Source organism: Condylura cristata, unplaced genomic scaffold, assembly GCF_000260355.1.
Source record: "Condylura cristata isolate star-nosed mole 26May11 unplaced genomic scaffold, ConCri1.0 scaffold00031, whole genome shotgun sequence".
Classification (NCBI taxonomy): domain Eukaryota; kingdom Metazoa; phylum Chordata; class Mammalia; order Eulipotyphla; family Talpidae; genus Condylura; species Condylura cristata.
This window is the reverse complement of record NW_004567132.1, coordinates 3,116,993-3,138,556: the sequence shown is the minus strand read 5'-3', so window position 1 is coordinate 3,138,556 and position 21,564 is coordinate 3,116,993. Positions and strand designations below refer to the sequence as shown.

At 39.2% G+C, this 21,564-nt stretch overlaps 1 long non-coding RNA gene across 1 annotated transcript in view; it reads left to right on the top strand.

Annotated features, from left to right (window-relative positions):
* The first annotated feature begins 267 nt into the window (after nucleotides 1–267).
* The window catches only part of LOC105854250, a 27,044-nt gene continuing 5,747 nt past the window's right edge, over nucleotides 268–21,564 (top strand). The window contains exons 1-2 of the long non-coding RNA XR_001145943.1: nucleotides 268–416; nucleotides 525–665. This is a non-coding gene — a long non-coding RNA (uncharacterized LOC105854250). The remainder of the gene's footprint in view (nucleotides 417–524; nucleotides 666–21,564) is intronic.

The window sequence follows — 21,564 nt, the reverse complement described above, 5'->3', positions numbered from 1 at the left end:
GCCATCACCACAGTCCCGTGCACTCTTCCCATCCCACTTTTGATCCTCTTCCCCTTTCTGTCCCTGTGGAACATCTCTGGTGGAAACTGGACCTTTTCTTCACCCCCCTACTTTGTTAGCTCTCCCTCCCTCTCTACCCTACTGATAGAATATTTTGTTGCACCAAAGCCCCCCCTTTTCTTTTTGTATTTGTGGTGGCTAGTAGCGATAACCAATAGAGATTCTGACCTGGTGACAATTTTAAACCTTTTGCCAGTAATATACGGAGATGCAATTTCTCTGAACACCACCTTCTTCCATGATGTGAATTCTGCCAAATTGTTGCATGGCACTCAAACCCTCAACGAGGAGCCACTAGGAGTTGTGAAATTACAGAAGTCTCAAAATAGATCCTGCCTCCCAGATGCTGGTGGTGGGTAAGTCAGTCCTTGCATTCTTGCCCAATATTTTGTCACTGAGACTTAACGCTTTTTGGGCTTTGAGTCCTTAATCATCTTTTACTCGTTTGTGTTTGTTGCCTTTAGCATCTCCAACATCCCAAACCAAGCATCCTTTTAGGAAAAAGTGACAAACTGAAGTTTATTCTCTGTTGCAAGAATCTTCAGCGATATGAGAGACCAAATCCTCTCTCCTAAAAGTTGCCTGCTGGTGTACCTGCTACACAGGTGGGTTTAAACCGATTCAGCCACTACAGCTAGAATCCCACGGAGTCATGGTCAGTACCTTGTACCACTGAAGCTAGCTATTGCTCTGCTTCTGCTTTCCAGAAAGAGGAACATCAAGGTACTCTTTTTTTTTAAGGGGAAGACAACATAAGCCAAGTCTGAGGGTTAAAATTCAGTTGAAACAGGGCCACTGGGGGGACGATAGCCTTCCAATGGACAGTGCCCAATAGGGGACAGGTCGCCGACTGTGGGTCACCTGCACACATGATTGCAGACTATTCAGGCTCAAAAGACAACAGTGGGGTTTGTTTAAGTAACGGGAAGTAAAAAGTTCTTAAGGTCACAAGTGGCTGGTTATCTCACCCTAGATAGTATCCAAAAGTCTTCAAAAGTCCTCTTCCGAGATGGTGTTGCCCTGTAATGAGCGTGAGGAGCTCTTGCCATCCAGCAGGCAGTGGATGTCCACTCTCTGAAGCTAGAGGTGCTCACAAGCAGGGCCACTGAAATGACACCACAGCTGCCCCAGCCACAGTCTAAAGGTCGGGATGGACAGCACCAGACACTGGGCCATGCAGCAATGCAGGCTGCAGCACTGGAAGGTGCTGCCAGAGGATCAACAGCTCTCAAGAGGTGCCCAGATAGAGTGCCAGTCACCTACTAACAGTGCTGGGCAGCACTGGCCATCAGTGCCATCACTATAGGGCACTAGCATGACAGCTCTTTGTGAGTCGTTGGTCCACACCAGCAATAAACAGCTCCTTGAGGCACCAGGCCTGAGGCCTTATGTTCCATTCACTGTGAAAGGCAGGCCGGAGGCAGGTGCACCCAGCCCAGACTCTGCCAAGCTCTGGCTTCTCTGCAAAGCATTTTGGCTTTCCTCCTTTGGAATTCAGCTGCTGATTATCTGAAAGCATCCAGTCTGACCAAGCAAGTGTCCAGTCCAAGCAAGCGCAGCCAAGCACACCTGTGTGCATGTCAGAGCAAGGCCAAGAGAGTCCATCCAAGCAAGCCTCTAGAGTGCGGGCGCACAGGCATGCAGGAGTGCAGCTGTCAGAGCAAGACCCAACGGGCTTCCCCCTGCCCCACCTCCTTTTTCCAGGTCCCCCCAGGTCTGATTGGACAGGTTTTAATCCTATGGATGATAAGACCATTTAGCAATCAGCTCATTCCTTGCAGCTGGATCGGCCCATTCTTCAGTCCAGACATCAAATCCATGGGCCTCTCCATTGCCTGCAGCTGGAGAGAGCCATGGTGTTGGCCCCATGGGATCCCAAAAATTATATGCCCTGGGGTGATGAGCAAGGACGAGTACTGCTGTGTACTGCTCATCACTGCCAGCCTCTGCCCGCAGCCTGAGCCCAGTAGGGCCACTGGAGATGGCAGTGAAATGTCCACCACATGCTGCTGTTTGCACTGCCTTTAAGCAGTACTCTGGTGACAAGAGTACTCTGGTGACAAGAGTACTCTGGTGACAAGCAGCAGAGCCCTGAGGGGGGTCTCCAGTTTCCCAGTAACACATCAGCAACCCCAACTTTCCTAATAGCAAGTACGTTGTGTATCTCTCTACAGTTACTTATATTAATACCATTGTCCAACTTGTTAATGGCTTTCCTTGAAGAGGTTCCAGTTGGGAGGGAAGCACTCTGTCTCTTGAGGTGTACAACTGGCTTCTTTTTATGTTTTTGTAGAAACTTGAACTAGAGAAGGATCAAACCGCTGCACCCCCTTTAATGGGAATTATCCTTTTATCAGTTATACTTCCCTTCTGTCATTCATAGTGACTACCTGTGCCACAGTGTCTCTGCCATTCAGAATATGGAAATAGTGTGAGTAGGATGCTCACAGCCCAGTGGCAGTTCTGGTTTTACCCTTGGGCTGGACACACACTTAGGCACACTGTGACCTGCTCATTCTCTTAAATCCTCTCCCTAGACACCATTCTCCGTGAATCCTATTCTCTAATCACCTCTAATCCTCATGATCCTCTGTCCAACCTCTTCCCACAAAAATCCAGGAAGTATGCACTTAATAAACAAATAAATGCACTGACAAAGATAGATGTATCCAGAACAGCTTTACCAAGGTTCAACTTCAAACTGGTATTTAACAAAATTCCAGCCCAAATGTTCATTTGTAACTCCAGTCATGTATTTTATTGAAACTAACTTGAAGCCAAACATTTTTAAAATACTTACAAGGATACAGAAATAACAAATACCTACAAGATTACAAAAGTAATAAATATTACTGTCTTTAAAACCTTGGGGGTGGGGGAGGTTGAGTGTCTCCATCCCAGAAAGAACAAGAAAAGGAAGCAGATCTGAAAAAAAAAAGTGTTGCTTGGACATTGACTAGAAATCAAGGCAAAAACTTCTGTTTGGGTACCCTTCAAATCCCACAATGGCTAGGAAACTGGGGTATAGGAAAATGTCCCATGGGTGGGTTCCTATAGATCCTGTCCTCACTAGCTCTTTTCCAACAGATTTTCTGCCTTGTTTGAGTTCATTTCCAAAAGGGAGGATATGAAAGGCACCCAGATATGACAAAATTAATACTGCTTAAGTAGTCAAAGCTTATATTCAAAGATCTGAGCTGTGTCAGAATCTAGACCTAAGGCCTAAGGAAGGAATAGATTTCTAAACAAGCCTTAAATGATAAAATGCTAATATACATTAAAAAGAGAAGTCTGAATTGTAATTTTAATTTGTATCACTTCTAGATACTATGGGGTTTGGAGAAACCATAAACAACATGTAAACTCAGAAGCCCTTCAGTGTAGACAGAGATAATCTACTAATGGGCTCTGGTACATCAATAATAAATCAGTAACTTGAGCAAGCCACAGAAGTAGATATGAAAAAGTAGGAAGGTGAAAAGTAACAGAAAACACAGCATATGCAAATAGTGTTATTTGCATATCTTCTCTGAAGTATGGCATTGAACTTTGGGGGAAAAATAGAAACTATAATTGAGTTAATTAAGGCACATGGCAATAAAATAAAACAAATTGGAGTCTATTGGATAGCTATATGTCTAATCCTGTACTTGGGCAACAATTTCAGAGATATCTTCACATTTAATTTTTAACAACCTTATGCACAAGTTTTAATGCAGAAACAGAGCCCACAACTAGTTAAGTGGTAGAACCAGGTTTACCTCACTCCAACCTCAAATGCTTCCCAATAACCCACTCTCCATCCACAACCAACCTCCAGACAGGAATAATAATTCTTGTAAGTCTTTCAAATCATTCATATATTTCTAATTTTGATTAAGCAATCTCCCAGGAAGTGGTAAAATCACCAACATCTTAACAAATCCAATGGTATGACAGGGATTTCTTTGTTATATTCAAGTACAACACTAGTGAAAGTTTCCAAGAAAACGACAATCACAAATGCGTACATTGCAATGCCCACAATGAAGCTGTAGAAATATCCTACTACAGATTGAGAGACCCCTTTCTTTGTTTACTATCTTTGAACAGGAGATATTAACAGTACAAGAAATAGCTTATTCCTTGGTACTTCACCTACTATTTTTTCAGTTCATCTGTCCTATATATTATTTAGGCATGTTAGCAATATTTTCTTACAAAAACAACCTTTCTGCATTTCTTTATCTTTTTAAATGCTCATCACAGCACTCTGTAAAGTGGGCAAGGCAGCAAAGCACTTATCCAGAGTTCTCTCCATTGTAGTTGCAGGCATGACATACATTGTTTTTGGAATCACCTACAGCTGTCTCATCTTACTCATCAGTGGATAGCATTTATATTTATAAATCTTTTTCTATTTTTTTTAGCAAAGGAAATGACAACATTTTTATTCTAGCTATCTCTTGTCATTTTCTAGTGTTAAAACTAAGGAGAAAAGAAATCAAATGTAAGATGAAGAAACAGAAAATATGAACTCTCAGGCATGTTGCTTTGATTTTGAGTCTGATTCATCCTAACCGCTTAAGAAAAAAAGAGAAGTAACAGATAAAAATCTCTGTTTAACTATGATTCTGATAAATTTGACTCCAGAAAGTAAACTTGCAACTGCATTTTAAATGTTAAATTACAATGATCAAATGCCTTTACTTCTTAAAAAGTAACAAGAGTTCATGTGAAGAGCAAGATAGTCACTTGTTCATTCTCAATTGTTTTATAACTTTGCCTTAATTTTCCCATGAGAAGTATTTTATTTAAGATAGCAAGTTATCATGATTCTAATTATGACAAGTTTCAGTTATTTAAGGATAAGGTATGTGCTAGAATCCATAATTCTCTGCTTCAACAAATATCTGATTTTGTTCAAAAAAAATTTTGAGTGTTTATTAAGTACCAGATGCTATATTGATAATACAAAGGTGAATAAGAGTCCCTACATTAAGAAGTTCCCAATGTAAGAAGGGAGATTACATGCAAGCAAGAAAACATGTGCACAACAGGTGACAAAATAAAGGAAAAACAAATCAAAAGAGGTTGCAGAAAAAGAAACTGAAGAGCAAAAGCAATGTCTGATGTTGGTCTCAATATGTTTGTCAGTGGCAAGGTGTGTGTTTGCTCATGTGTGCACTCATGTGTCTGAGAAGATTGAGAGGAAACAGGGACCATTTCAAGTATGGACAAAGGCATAATACAGTTCATTGGATTCTTAAAGGTTCAAGGAATCTGTTATAACTGGCATGTACAATGCAGGGGAAGAAACGGTCTAGTGTGAAATGTAGAGAAAAAAGGCTGGGTAAACCGCTACAAAAGTGCAAATCTCAGCCCCCAAACCAAACCAAACCAAATGAATCAAAATCACAAGGTGGGTGCTATGGATCTGTGTGCTACACGCGCCCAGACTGCTTCTTAAAAGCTCACTGAAGTGGATGGAGACTCCCCCACCCCCCAAGTGATGGGAAACCTCAGCGGCAATTCCTTCTCCTCCCTCCTTTCTTGGTCACTTTTCCTATCATTGACTAGCCCGACCTGGTGGACTGAAGGGGCTGAGTTCATGGCCCAAGTCCAGGGTATGTGAACAAACAGGAAGGACATAGAAACTACCATTTAAAAAGGTAGAGATATAGACCTCCATTGTCATACCCGCCTCTTCGGTGAGTATATGGTCATTATTTTTTTTCACTTTTGTGATTGCTTTTCTGCCCAAGAAATTATTTTGAAGTCTTTGACTATGGTATTCCTAAATTCTTTATATAACTTGCTTACTTATAGATTTTGATTAATATGTGATTAATATGCACCTATGCGTATACTTCATTGTGTTTGTTATGTAATATTAAATAGAACAAAACTTTTCTAAATGCAAAGGTTACACTTTTATGATATTACATGCAGTTCTTCAAGTGCAAGACATTTAGGGAAATAAGGGCTCAATTCAGCCGGAGGATTGTCATCATGTTGTCTCATCAATAAAAAGCAGGGAAACATGCTCCTTCAATAGCAGGTCTGCAGCCAATGCACTCAGTTAATAAAGCCACATGTCCATCCTAGGTACCAGGTGTCTCTACTTGTGTGATTCCTCTTGCAGGTCTAACCTGGAGTCTTCTTGCAGGTCTGAGCTATGAGTTGGCTTAATCTCAGCTGGCAACTGTGAGCTGTTCATATAATCCCCCACAGTGGTCTCTGGGATTATGCTAAACAGAGCAATTTCTTTGCCCTTATGGATCAAAAGATTTGGAAGGCAACCTGTTAGAGTACTAAATTTCTTTTACATGACCAAGAAAACCAAAAATCTGCTATGGTTACTATTTTGTGCTCAACCTCTGTTAATCTTCCTAGTTGTTTTTTTTTTTTTTTTTTTTCAAATCCTGTTGTACTGGAAAGGCAACCAGCCTTGGGGATTAATTTGCCTTTATTGAATTCATGTGCTATTTATATTGCTCCTTCCACTTTAAAAAAAAAAAAAAATGTCCAGGAAGGGAGATGGGGCATTAAGAAGCATAACCAAAACATTTTCCTTCTGAAAACTCCTCCCACTCTTTTTGTTGATAGGTGCTACTTTGTTAAATTCCAAGCAGTCCAAAAGAGAATGATCTTCCCCCCAGGCCCTCAAACTTCAACTGCTCAGATTACCACACAGAATGACCCTTACTCATTCCTCCTGTGAATCTTCTGCTTTCAACTCTCCTAATCAGTACTGATACTTAGAATCACCTGTGGCTTAGGCTAAGGTTGCCTCAAGACTTTTGACCTATACCTCATTCGAGTCTTTGGTGACCTCTGTAAACAAGGCAGAAAACCACTACAAAAATGAGAACAAATTAATTCCTCAGGGTAAAAAGTCAAAGCCAGCTCGTCCTCCTTCATTGAGCAACACAAAATGAAATTAGAGAAAATTTATAATTCTATGTGAAATTAACTTATGCAACAAAAATGAAGATGTTATTTCAAAGATCTTGACTGGCTTTCAGCTCTTTGAATATCTTTTGGAAGAGAAAGAGCCTGGTCACCTGCCTGATTAAAGTAATTTCTGTTATTGGGGCATAGTGTAGTGTGACCTATTACTTTTGTGTGTGTGTGGTGTGCCAGAAATTGATGTTGAGTAGTAGGACATTGTTATGCGAACTAATTACTCCCAGGTTCACAGGATAAATACTGGACTATAATTCAGAAAACAACTCACCTCGGGTAAGAGGTTTCATGTTAATCTTTGGGCCTCATTAGGGAACTTGTAAGCTGCTGAAACTCTCCCAATGTCATCTACATCTTCTCGCTAGTTGAAATAACCATATTTTTCAAAGTATTAAAAAAAATTCTTAATTCTAATTCTTGGTAACAGTTTTTCAAAGAGGATAAAAATTCTTTTTTCAAAAGAAAAAATTGTAATTCAAAAGGTAAGGATTTTTTTTTAAAAATTGAGTACATGCTGTGTCAGAATTGTGTCGCCATGCTTGTACATGTGATAAGTACATTGTCATAGTCTATAAATGTTAGCAGTACTGTCTACACATACACACCAGGTGAACTTTAGAAGTGCCAGTGCCAAGGTCTCTACCAAAGAAAAATTAAACCAGAATGTGTTGCAGTAGAGCTGTTACAGGGCACCCTAGTGTAAACTGGGCCGCCTGTCCATGGGGCCTCACCCATGCACTTAAAATTCAGTTGTTCTGCAGGCTCACACAAAAGAGTCAATAATGGGTTTATTTACAAAAGGGAGAAAGAAAAGAGAGACACAATATCTTACCAGCTTGCTGACTTGGAGCTCTGGTGACAAACTAACTGAAAGCCCTGAGTCACACAGTCCCGAGAGCTGTTTCCCTAGCGAGAGAGCTGTTGGCTCATGGCTCCCTATTTATCCCCCAAAGTCCCAGAATGCCTGCTTAGCTCTGCCCTTGAGCCCTCACAGTTCTCTCCTTGGTACTGCTGGGAGTTGTAGTTTTCCAATCACTGGAGCAGGGGATGGAATCCAGAAAGCTGGAGTGGGAGTTGGAGTCCACAAAACTCTGCAGGATTCCTTTAGGACATCCTTCCCCTTAACAGAGCCTGGCCATCACCATTTAAGAACTAGCCAATATATTCTAATGTCTGGTAAGAATCCCTGTGTTTCAGATCTAAAACAAGACTGTGGATGGAATGGTGTAAGATGAGAACCAGTAGGAAGGGGGTAGCTGGATGTGCAGTGATAAGAATTTTGGGGTTTACTGTGAATGAACTGGAGAAGCAATTGGACAGTCTTAATTAGAGAAGTGGCATGAATTGTTCACAAGTAGCATAGATCAGGTAGGACTTTCTCAGAACCTAATAATTTATTACTCACTCTAAAGTATTTATTGTGGGCTCTAAATAACTTCCTTGTGATTAAACTTTAGAAATTAGACCACAGGCTAAATTCCTAACGAGGAAAACTAGGTAAAAACAGAATGGAAACTGGTGCAGGAATCAGGAGCTACAACGCCTTTTCGCAGCTAATTACCTGGCTTGCTGATTTAAGAAGAAAAAAGAAATCACCTACCTTTCCAGCCACATAGACTCTTGTGCAATTCTAGAATTGCATACTGTTAGTTTCAACAGTAGCAAGAAATGAATGTCAGTAAGACATTCAAAATATTGTTGCTAGCTGAGATTTGTTTATACCAATGCTAACTGGAGGCTCCAGCCTGTTTTCAGGAAAAGTCTGTCTTGCTCAATATCTGAAGGCTTACTAGGGCTCTTGGGAAATAAGTTCTCACCTCAACCACCAGCACCTACACCATGGCGCTGCTGTTCCCTCTCTGCTTATACCATGAAGACTGTAAATCAAGTAGAAGCAGCCAGCCTCTCCCCAGAGCAAACAGGTAGAGCTTATTGGCAATTTGCAGACCTGCACCTTAGATGTGTGCTGAAGCTGTGGTCTTGAGCATCACCATTAAGCTACATTCTGTTCCTGCTCAATACAACTGGCTATATTCTCTATTTATCTTCCACTCTGTGGGTGCCTGTTTGACCACAGATCCCAGCTCACATGGGGCTTTTTCATGTCAAACCTGATAGGGAAGACTGGACTTGACTTTCCCCTTGGGGTCCACTGACCATATCAGAGAGTGTCCCAAGATTACTTCTGATGTCCTAATCAGGTGCCCTGCCATGTAGGACACATCAGACTTCCAAGCTTCCCTGGTCTCTTCCACAGGTACAGACTCCAGCCCCCAATCCATCACCATCTAGACCAGTTCCTATCAATGTGACACAAGTCCAGAGGGCAAATAATTTCTCTACTCATTTCCTGATTCTTCATACTATCTGTCAGTTCCCTAACTCAGCAAAGGCCTCCTTCAGAGTTCACTTTCTCAGACAACTCTTGACTGAACTTTCTCATTGGTAAAAAGCAGCATTTCAATCCTGCCCTAAAAATCAAACCTTATTTGCCTCATTCCAGTCATAGGAGACTAGGAGACTTAGGAGACTGAACTAGCCATTCAATTGCAGATGGAGTTCTGTGCTATGAGGAGCTCCAGCCTGAAAGCAGGTTTTACTGCTCTGATGAGAAAGGCCATCTAGCTAGCCACACTTCAGCCTTCACAAGAAGCCAGTTAAAATTTCATCTACCAGGAGAAGGTCTATGAAGTCACTAACAAAGTCAAAGCAGCCAGAGACATCCCAGCAGCAGCCCCATAAAAGCTGTAAAGTTGTCCCAGGCTTGTAATATCTATCTTCTGCAGACAGCCAGAATAGAACTTTCAGTCACCCTCCCGATGCTGTACTATTGGGGAATGATCAGCTGCACTATTGGGGGATGATCAGTTGTTGAATGCCCATAAAGGGGCATCTTTGTCTTCTTTTGGCAACCACCCCCCTCAAAAATAAATTCAAAATCAAACCGTTATAAACCAAAATTGGCTTATGTTTTCAGTGCTCTCTGCAACATCTCTCTGAATTCTAAAGCAGCCCATGTTATCTAGCCAGAGTTGTCTTCCATTAAGACAAAGAATGGTTTAAGAAACCTTTTCTAGTAACAGACTCAGTTCTGTACAGCTTAGGCCTGCCAAGATCAGTAATCCTGGCAGGTACCCAGTTTGAGTCTGTCAAACCCATTCTTCTAAGTAATAGTCCTTGAAGCCCAAGCTTCTAAATAATCAGTCCCCTTCAGAGGTTATGGCATTATTTAATTTATATTCGCAAAATCTGCTGCACTCATGTGGCATGTTCTACTAGTAATGACTGTAGTGGTCTGCAGAGATTAAGATTCAGTGAGGTACTAAGCTCAACCAACAAGGTTGAGTAAGAAGAGTACTTGGTTTCAAGTTCTGCTTCCTGTAAATATATCTGCTTTCCATTTTTCCATTCAACAAGTATTTAATACCAAAGAGATTCCAGACTCTCTTCCTGGGAATGTAGCAGTGAACAAGCCATTCTTGCCCTCCATCCAGTGGAGAAATTGTGGCCAATCATGTAAATATTTACATTTTAATTCAGATGGTTAAGATGCTCTGAGCGCCTAAGGCAAAGGTGAGAAAGAACAAAGGATGGGGGGACCTCCTGTAAACCAAAGGTGAGACAGAGATTTGAATAAGTAGGAGTTATGAGAGCAGGGTGAATAAGTAGGACTTACGTGAACAGCATAGAGAAAGGAGGATTTTGATCAACTTTAAGATCAGATAAATCTGTCTCCTGGCTGGCTGATAGTCTTGTCACCTAGAATAGACATACCAGAAGGATCTCTTTGGAACAAAAATATAAAACCTTTGGGATACTCTAGAAAAGGTGACTATGTTTTTTAATTCTGTCAGAGATCCCTCAAACACTGGGACATTCCCTTATGTATATGATGCTCCAAAGATTGCTGAAAACCATGACCTGGATTTTAGGATTCTTCTGTTCTATGGTATCCTAGCTCTGAGTTGTTTTCCTCTACTACTATTTTGTATGTCTACAAGCATACCAGCTATATTTTCAAACTTAAGTAACCAATAAAACTGTAGAGAGTCTATCCTATGATTTTTCTAGGGCTGAAAAAAATGAAAATGGGGTGGTACAAATCTCCTAAGAAGTCCATTGTAATAGATCTAACAAGAAACATTCCTGAACTCCTGAGTTATTAAGGAGTTGGACTTCAATAGGTGCTTCAATCTGGCCACTTTTCTTATTCCTCTTAACTCACAAAATGATACCATATCAATTAATTTTCCAGTCACTGATGAAATTGTTAACTCTAGTGGCAAAACCCAGACACTACACTCAGCAGAGACAATGAGACTATAGGGGGACATCAGAATGGGACTGATCTTTGTGGTCCTACTCCTGAGCTTCCTTCTCCAACTCTGAGGTGTTTATGTCCTCCAATACAATGCTGCTGATAAGTTCTTTGACCACACTAAAATACTCTAAGAAAGTCATGTAATCCTTGAGGCTCTCTCTGTTAAACAATTGAGATACTTATTTGCTCACAGATAAGAGAAACAAGAAAGAGAAACAAGCAGCTGCAAATTATAACTCTGGGTACTTTTAACATCTGCAAAAAAAAAAAAAAAAGTTCACCAACTGTAAAATGATAATATAGTGAAATACTTCATTCTCTCAGGCCTACTTGGAATCCAGATAAATGAAGGTGAGGCAAAGCCAGTGGACTCTTAGTCTCCATTTTGTGTTCTCCCCACCTCTAAGCTCCACATGTAGTCTATTTCCAAATCCCAATTCCAATTCTTTCCTATAGCCTATGTACAAAAATAGCCCATGTGAGCCAGAAATTCTATTGGACAAAAGGATGGTTTTACTATTTCATTTATTCCACATCTGTGGGAACTCTAGAGGATTAATTAGAATTTTCTAAATAAATCATAAAATGTTGACCTGAAAAAGTGATCGATAAGGTAGAAAATCAGGAAGGTCTGAAGCATGACACGTTTGACCATTGTAGCCATCTGACAGTCATGTGCCTATTATGTCCAATTCTAATTCTATTTATTTTGTGTTCAAGGTAAACTTGAACATTAATGTAGTTTATCCTAATCATTGGTTGTAAAATTAAATAATCATCAGTTTGTCTCATTCAAATTCACCTTAGGATTCTAATGGTTTTAAAATTATAATTAAAAAATAGAAATGAGTGGCTTAAGTGAAACTGATTTTAAAATACACTCTCTTAAAAATACATATCCGGGCCCTCCCTGGTGGCGCACCGGGTTAAAGCACTGTACTGAGATGCTTAAGTCCCTTCCGCATGAGTTCAATCCCCGCCTGCCCTGGAGGTGATCCACATGGTGTGGCAGACCTCTCCTGACCAGCCTGTTCTGCTCCCCACTCTGTCCCTGGTGAATCCTCTCACCCTCCACATGTCTGGCCTGTACCCCAGTTCTGTATGAATAAATAAATAAATCTTAAAAAAAAAATACATATCCACACTAGCTTGCCATGATGTATGATGTTTACATCATACATTTTACTTAAATTTGTCTTGATAAAGTGGGAAAATTATTCTTTAGTATGACTTTAGGTTGATTCAATCATTTTACATACTTAAAAAGAATTTCTTAATTGCAAATTTCATATATAGGGGTAAAAAGGGGAGAAAGTAAGGCTCAGAATAATTTATGTAATTATCATGTGATTATTAATATAATTATGTAATTATTAATATAATTATTACTGAGGTTTTGATGTCGCAGATACTGCATCAGGAACTGATTGGATAAGAATCAGTCACCATCAGTTCCTAATGCATTGCCTTCAGCATCTAAACAAGCATCAGTAAACACCTTAAGTAGATTTTTCTGTGATGTGTTTATAGTTATACAATAAAATAGGCACCCTTAATTAAACTCTGAAGAAAAATAATTTTAAGAGAGTTGGGTCCCAAGGTATTTAAACACTTATCATTAGTCTTGAAAACTTATCACTGAAACCAGAGAAGCTAATCAAGTTCCATCTTTATGCATACAATACATTTGTATCTTATTTGCTAAATACCCAACTAAGTAAAACAAACCAAAAGTTACTGATTGTTTTTATAATTTGGAAGCAGAAATAGTAGACATTCTGTGTTTGTTTTACTATTTTTTTATTTGTTGACTTTTTTTACTCGTTTTTCTTGTTTTGTTTATAATTTTTATAGCTTATCAGTTTTTTAACTTAAGTGTTTCTCTGGCTTAAACAGATATTACTATTTGAATAGGGATTATTTCCCACGTTCAGTACCAAAATAAATGTTATAGTGAGAGAATTATGCTCAAAGAAATCCCTATAAAATATAATGTAGAGATTAAATTATGCTTTCAACTAGCTTAAATTTATTTGTATTTTCAGCATTGTCGGTCGAAAGGCCAAGGAATTTTGGTTAACAAGTTCATTTCACCTCACTAATTCATTTATCAAATATTTATTGAACAGCAATTATATGCAGTAGCTAATATTCTAAGTAACAGTGATACAGCAGTGAGCAAAATAAGTCACGAACTTAATGGGGCTTAAACCAGTTTATAATATTCTGTGTAAAACTGAGAGTGTTTAGGCCCTCCCTGGTTGCACAGCGGGTTAAAGAACTGCACGGAGAGGCTTAAGTTCGACTGTACTTCCGCATGAGTTCGATCCCCGCCTGCCCCAGAGGTGATCCACATGGCGAGGCAGACCTCTCCTGACCCGCCTGCTGCTCCCCTCAGAAGTGTACTTCGTCCATCTGCCTGTTCTGCTCCCCACTCTGTCCCTGGTGAATCCTCTCACCCTCCGCGTCTCTGGCCTGTAGCCCAGTTCTGTATGAATAAATAAATGTCTTTTTAAAAAAAATTGAGAGTGTTTAGAGGAATAACAGTTTTCCAGATAGATATGCTTCTACATGGTCACTATTACACTATTGTGTATAAGCAATAATAAAAAGTTGATATTTGTAAAATAAATTTAATAATTTATTCACCATATGTTTGATACAATACATGAACTGTATTTATTTTTATAAGCTCAGCTGAATGTTGTCCCCAAAGGAAAATAGGCTTCCATGTAGGATCTTTGAATAGTCATTTGTATAGGTAATGTGAGACATGAATGAAATATCATATTAAATTGAAATATAGTCCAAATATGAATTATACAGCTTTATTAAAAGAAACACAATAATTATCCCCACAAAAACCATCTGCATTTCCAGTTCTATCTGACAAAGAACTTTCAAGGAAAAGAAATTTCATCAAAACTTGTAGGAATCTCATGTCAGGTTATTAATGCCCCAAAGTTGTTCCATGGCTTCACAATGTCAATTTCCTAGTTCTTGCTAACTGTAAAAGACCCAGAAAATGTGGCTTTTCTTTATGTGTGTGTGTGTGTGTGTGTGTGTGTGTGTGTGTGCGCGCGGGCATGTATGTGTGCTTTTAAAAAATATATTATTTTTACATCATTCTTCATTTTGGTACAATGTATGGTTTTTCATCTCAGTTGTAATCCCCATGAACTTACCACCACCACTTCACCCATGTGCCATCACCACAGTCCTGTGTGTTCTTCCCACCACAGTTTTGATCGTATTCCCCTCTGTACCCCCATAGAAAGTCCCTGGTTTATAGTTGTTTGTTGATTTTAGTTTTTACTTTATTACAATTAACTTTACTTTCCCCTCATTCTTTATACTCCTGCTATGAGTGAAACCATCCAGTGATTTTTTTTTTTCTTCTGGCTCATTTCACTAAGCATGATACCTTCCAGCTCCATACATATTGCTGCAAATGGCATGAGTTTAGTTTTTTAATTGCTGAATAATTTTCCATTGTATATATGTACCACATCTTCTCATCCAGTCATCTATTTTGGGGCATTTGGGTTGATACCATATCTTCCCTATTGTAAATAGTGCTTCAATAAACATAGGGGTATAAGTATCCTTTTGAATTAATGTTTTTGTGTCCTTTGGATAGTACCTAGGTGGGAAATTGCTGGATCATCTAGAAGCTTTATTTTTAGCAATCTGAGAAACATCCAAACAGCTTTCCATAGTGGTTGGACCAGTTTGTATTCCCACCAGCAGTGTGTTCCTTTCTCAGTCCTTTATCATTAGTATTGTATGCAAAATTTTCTCCCAATCAATGAGGTGTCTCTTTATTTTGGTTAATGTCTATTTTGCATACAGAAGCTCTTTAATTTGATGTATTAGTCTAGCTGTTTATGCTTTCCTTCACTATCTGTGCTTTGGGTGATGTATCTAAAGATGTTACTGAGGTGTATGCCATGTAGCGTTTCATCAATATTTTCTTCTATGTATTTTATGGTTTCAGGTCTTATGTCTAATTCTTTAATCCATTTTGAGTTGTTCTTTGTGTATGGTGTGAGGTAGTAGTCTAGCTTCATTTTTTGCATGTAGCAGACCAGTTTTCCCAGAACCATTTATTGAACAAACTTTCTTTGTTCCATTACATATTCTTTGCTTCTTTGTCAAAGACTAGCTGTCCATAAAACTATGGGCTTATATCTTGGTTTACTATTCAATTCTATTGTTCTGTATGTCTTTTCTTGTTCCAGTACCATGCAGTTTTGATTATTATGGTTGTGTAGTTTGTCTTTGAAGTCTACATCCATTTTTCCCTCTCCACCAAAGGGTAATATAGGAGTGGGGAGAAAAAAATGGAGGGGACCTAATGAACTATCATGGAGGACTATGGGTACCTTATTGGTTGGAGTGGTGTGGTAACATACACCTGAAGAAATATAAACCTATATCTCTGAAGCATAATTGGTTTTGTATACCAATGTTACCTTGATAAAAGATACAATTTGAATTTTAAAAAAACCATGAGCAACTGAGATTCTTATATATATATATTCAGAAACATTTATCAGTGGAAACTGTGATATATGACTAACTTGAAAGTATATATATCAAATATTATGTAACTTAAAATGTATTAACTTTATAGCACATTAACTTTATTTATTTTTTTTTAAGATTTATTTATTTATTCATACAGAACTGGGGTACAGGCCAGAGAAGCAGAGGGTGAGAGGATTCACCAGAGTCAGAACAGGCAGATAGAGGAAGTACACTGCTGAGGGGAGCAGCGGGTAAGTCAGGAGAGGTCTGCCTCACCATGTGGATCTCCTCCAGGGCAAGCGGGGATCGAACTCATGTGGAAGTGGCTTAAGCTTTTTGTGCTGTGCTTTAACCCGCTGAGCCACCAGGGAGGGCCCGCACATTAACTTTATATGATAGTATTTGAATGATGGGAAATCAAGTTGAGGAATAAATATCACTCAAGAATCTACTTCTAGGGAAGGGATTAGTACATTTTTGGTTGTACATGTCATGTTGGGTGGATTTATCCCTTTGCTATTGTATTATTTTTCAAGCACATTCTCTCCCCAAATGGAGTAATCTTTAAACAAGGGATGGAGATGTCATGAATTTCCCCTACTGAAAATCTTCAACTTTCTATTAAATTTACAGTGTATAAAAATTTATTATTACTGTCTATGTGACATTTCATGTTTTAATGCTATCTGCCCTTCTCTACTTTATACTATATAGTTTCCTTCCTATATTAATCATGTCCCAGCCAGGAACTGAGAGACACCCTAAAGTATAGTGGAAGAGGCTTCAATTAGGTGTACACCAGGGTTAAGAAATCAAGAACGGCCCTCCTTGGTGGTGCAGTGGGTTGAAGCGCAGCACTAGGAAGTAAAGCCATTTCCACATGAGTTCTATACCCGCCTGCCCCGGAGGTGTCCACATGGCGTGGCAGACCTCTCCTGCCCTGCCCACTGTTCCCCTCAGCAGGGTACTTCTTTGATCTGTCTGTTCTGCTCCCCCGCTCTGAATCTGGTGAATCCTCTCACCACCCCTGTGCTTCTGGCCTGTATCCCAGTTCTGTATGCACAAATAAATAAATCTTAAAAAAAATATATCAATAACAAGAGACTTTGATGGAGGGACAGACGTTTAACTATAGGAATAGCAGAAAACCAATGCCTCTCCTAGACTAGAGAGATGAAAATAGAGAGAATGGTCATCAGAATTGAACCCCTGAGAAAGTGGTCCCTGAGAGGAGGTGAGAGAAGTCATTATCAAATTATAACCTCGTGAGTTGTGGGATACTGGAAAAATTCTCTGACATCTTTTTTCTTCTTCTCCTGGAACTGCATCCAGTGTCTCACATTGGTCAAACTCATCTGGAAGTCAAAAGTCAAAAGAGCAAAGGTAATGGCAGCCTTGGAAGTAAGTCTACTGGTATATAGAACAGGATGGAAACTAGCTATGAAGGAGCAAGTGAAAAATGTCCAGTGTAATTCATTGCTTTTGTTCCTCAACATCCTCTCCTGTACTTTATCTGGCTGTCAATACCCAACAAAGCCAAAACAGAAATTCCTATAATCATTGTATTGATAGGGTGTGATGTCAATTCAGTCACACCCAGCTTTCAAAAGTTAGTCACCACCAGTGTTCTTCCAATGTGGTAGCAAAAAAATAAAGGGGATTGAGGGGGAGGAGGAGGAAACAATTAACTAAATTTACATTTAAATATAGCTCCATTAAATTAGGCACTAAGACTCCTTGGAAGTCAATATACTATGCCAAAAGGCAATTTCCTATACTAGTCAAGGTGATTGACCTCAGTCACCAAGGGGAAGTTGGGTTGCAGCTACACAGTTGGGTCAAGGAAAACTGTGTCCAAAACCCAGAGATTCACTGGAGCACAGACTAGTACTCCTATGTTCAGAAACATTGGTCAGTAGAAATTGTGATGGTACACTAAAGACAAAATCACTAAAACCTTTGTCTCATGCATACAGAAACTTGATTCACACCAGCAGGTAAAAATTCCTGGCCAGCCAAGGTTCTGGCATAGAGTAAAAGACATGGAATAGGTAGTATATAAAACTGATGTCATAATTTCCAACTGGATATTTGACAATTTGATGACCAGCTACAGAAGCAAGAACTGCAGCAATCTCTGCAAAATTAAAATGTAAATCACTGGTGGAAGTTGTTCTTTCTTGGACACTAGGACTTCCAAGCCCAAGATTTTAAAGAGGACAAGAAATTTCTTAATGGAATATTGGGTAAAAAGTGAAAAAGACAGTTCCTACCCCCAGCCCTCAAACAAGAAGGGCATAGTCCCTGATGGATCAACAGTCTGTTCGAAAATGTCCTTTCCTCAGCCTTTACTTGGCTGAATTTTTTTCCCTCAACTTTTACCTAGCTCAAAATGACCTCCTATGTAGGCCTTCTGTGACCACCTGTTGCCGCTACAGTCACGCCTTATATTCGTGTTTTATTTCTTCCCTAGCATTTTGAATTCTCTGAAATTATTCCCTTGTTTATTCAACTTTTCCCCCACTCCATGAAGCCTGCAACTTTGTCATATTTCTTCAGTACTTGGAGCAATACCTGGTTTCAGAGGTGCCCCCAAAACACTTTTGAATTATTTAAGGCTTCACAAAATACTGTTGAACAACATAAGAACTCCATCGATGCAAAGAAACAGGTAACCAGGGGCTAAAGTTCAATTGTGGGCGAGAAGTTTCTGGAGAAAGTTCCCTTCCACTACATGGAGGAACTAAAAGGTATATTTCTAGATTGACAAGAACATTCTAAAATATTCTGTAATGATTTTTTACTCTCAGTCTTTAAAGTGATGATGATGATGATGATATAAAGATTCAGAAGGGAAATCTTTAATCCTAGTACTCTGACTTAATTATGACAGCAAAATGAAAATACAGATTTTCGAGAGAAAGAACACTAAAAGTGGCCAGTACTGGCCCTAAATAGTACCACTTTAAAGAGGCAAAATGCAGTTTGGAACGTAGTTTGATAAAGGTTTGCATTTTAAGGACTCTGAAAATAATTTGCCAAGTCTATGAGAAAGATTATGTCTTATACTTCAGTGCCATGTCATGATCCAGCAGAGCTCCTGGAAGTAAGGAAGGGAATAGAAGGGTTTGGGGAACTTTCTGAAATGCTTTAGCAAATATATCACAGAAGTGAAATCAAGCCATAACCAGAACTAACTGCCACCATGAAAATTGCACCCATCTGACATGCCCCTCATTTTCAAGGACTTGAATGACAAATCACAAATACTGTAAGTTCTAACATATTTGACTCCAAACTCCCAATCTTGTACTTACTTGGACCAGAAGCATAGAATGGGCAGGTCTATTCCTTGTTAATAACTCACTGAACTGAACCTAGAAACACTTTGGGAATGGGGACTGTGACCCATATCTTATTACTCACAGAAACAAACCACACACACAAGCACCCTCACTTATAAGTAGTAGGCCCTCCAAGAACTCACGTGACATCCCACGTGCTGGATCATACTTCCAAAAGTTCTGAGAGCTAAAAAAAAAATCATACACAGGCAAGCAAGTCCCTACTGAATACACATCTAAGGAACTATGCATGCATTGTTTATTCCAGCAGCTTAGTTTCAGATGGTAGAATATGAACAACTGATGTGCAATGTAAAGGAAAGTGAACTCCCACTTTTGACCCAACTAGTTTCCATTGCTGGCATCTCAGACACAGAATCCAGATGCAACTCATTTTTGAAAACACAATTAAGGATTTCAAAAGCAATTTATGAGTAATATTAACACATATTGTCTTAGGATTTTCATTGCTTGTTTTATGTGAAACCAAGAGTAAATTTGAACCCATCCTTCCTTCTCCCTTTTATTATGCACAACAATAAAAAAAAAATCTTCCTGTCTGTAAAGAAAGTCCATCATAGATTCAACTCAACACACATTTAAAAACTTCACTGCATACCATACTGGAATAATCATTAATATTCCTGAAGGTGATATCATGTCTCCCAGTCCTCCCCACCATTCTTATTAACATAGTGAAACTGACTTTCTTTGGTGGACCATTTTATTTATTTTACTATATAGAATGATTACTGCAATCAGGGTACAAAATAACTCTATCACCCTGAAAATTCCTTGACTCTTTATAATCCCCCACCTACCTATAATCCCACACCTACCTTTCAGCTCTGGCAAGCAAGCCTCTGGGTTGTTCTATTACTGTGGTTTTATCTTTTCAAGAATGTTGTACAATCTTTGTCATGTAACTTTTCACTCAGCAAAATGCGTTTCGATTAATCTAAATTGTTGCATCTCTTAATAGCTGTTCCTTTCAACTGGGTAATATCCCATTGTCAGGACATATCATAGTTTATGCACTCACTCACTGAAGGATGCTTGAGTTATTTCCAGTTTGGATCAATTATGAGTAAACATTTGTGCACACATTTTATTGTGAGTGTGAGTTTTCACTTCTCTTGGGCATATACCTAGGAGTGGGATTAATGGGTCACATGGTAAATGTATGTTTAACTGTATCAGAAATTGCCAAATGTTTTTCAGAGTGGCTGTACATAATACCTTTCTCATAAATAAAAAAATATGTTCACTGTGTGTTCACTCATGTTAAAATGATTCCAATAATGCGATTCACCTTGATAAAGTAATATCCCTAAAGTAATTGGAAGCTTTTAATTTTTTCTTTTTGTACTTAAAAGTTCAATTAAATCTTTAATACTTTAACATGATTTTAAAAACAAAATTAGATGCCTGATAATTATAGAAACATAAAGCCTGAGGGATCTACTTATTAAAAAAAGGGGGGGGGGACTTGTAATGAAAGAGGGAGATGCAGGGGAAAGTTTTCATCACAGCTAAGTTTGAGCAATTTAACCCAGTGGCATGTGCATCAAGCCCAACTTTCAATTCATAAATAAGCCTACCCCCTCCTGCCCTCTGAAATCGTCCACTCCAAACTAATTACAGAAGACACTGGAACGTGGGCACCAGCCAGAGCACATCCACAATCGCCAACCTATACTTGCTACTTTAGTGGGAAACACATGAGCAAATTACCGCCCAGGACATAACTGACCAGTATGCTCTGAGCAAAATAGATGTCACCAGAAAATGAGCCACATGAGATGTGTGACTCTTACACAGGTTGAACCCAGAAAGGGGATGCATGGTCTTCTGTTTGTAAGTGAGTATGTAGATCCAAAAATGAGATGCTGAAACAGAACTTAACCTGTAGCAACAACGTTGAAAGGCATTACTTATCATCTCATTACTTACCATCTCACCCATGTGCCTGCTAGCAATTTGCAATCAAACTCGGGGAGTTTTTAGCATAGTAGACATGAGTGAAAATGCTTCAGAGGAAGTGAAGGAATGTCATAGTGATGCCTGTCTCCATTAAATAACTAACACTCATTAGCTGCCTACTACTATAGGTAGCCAGCACTGTCCTGAGTGCTGTACACACAATATCTTACATACCCTTGGTTTCAGGGTAGGGATTCTCTCTAATATATCAGTCAGTTCAAACTGGCATAACAAAATATATAGGCCGGGTGGCTTAAACAAAAGAATTTTTTTTTTAAGATTTATTTATTTGTACATACAGAACTGGGGTACAGGCCAGAGGCTCAGGGGCGGCAAGAGGCTTCACCAGAGACAGAGTGGGGAACAGAACAGGCAGAT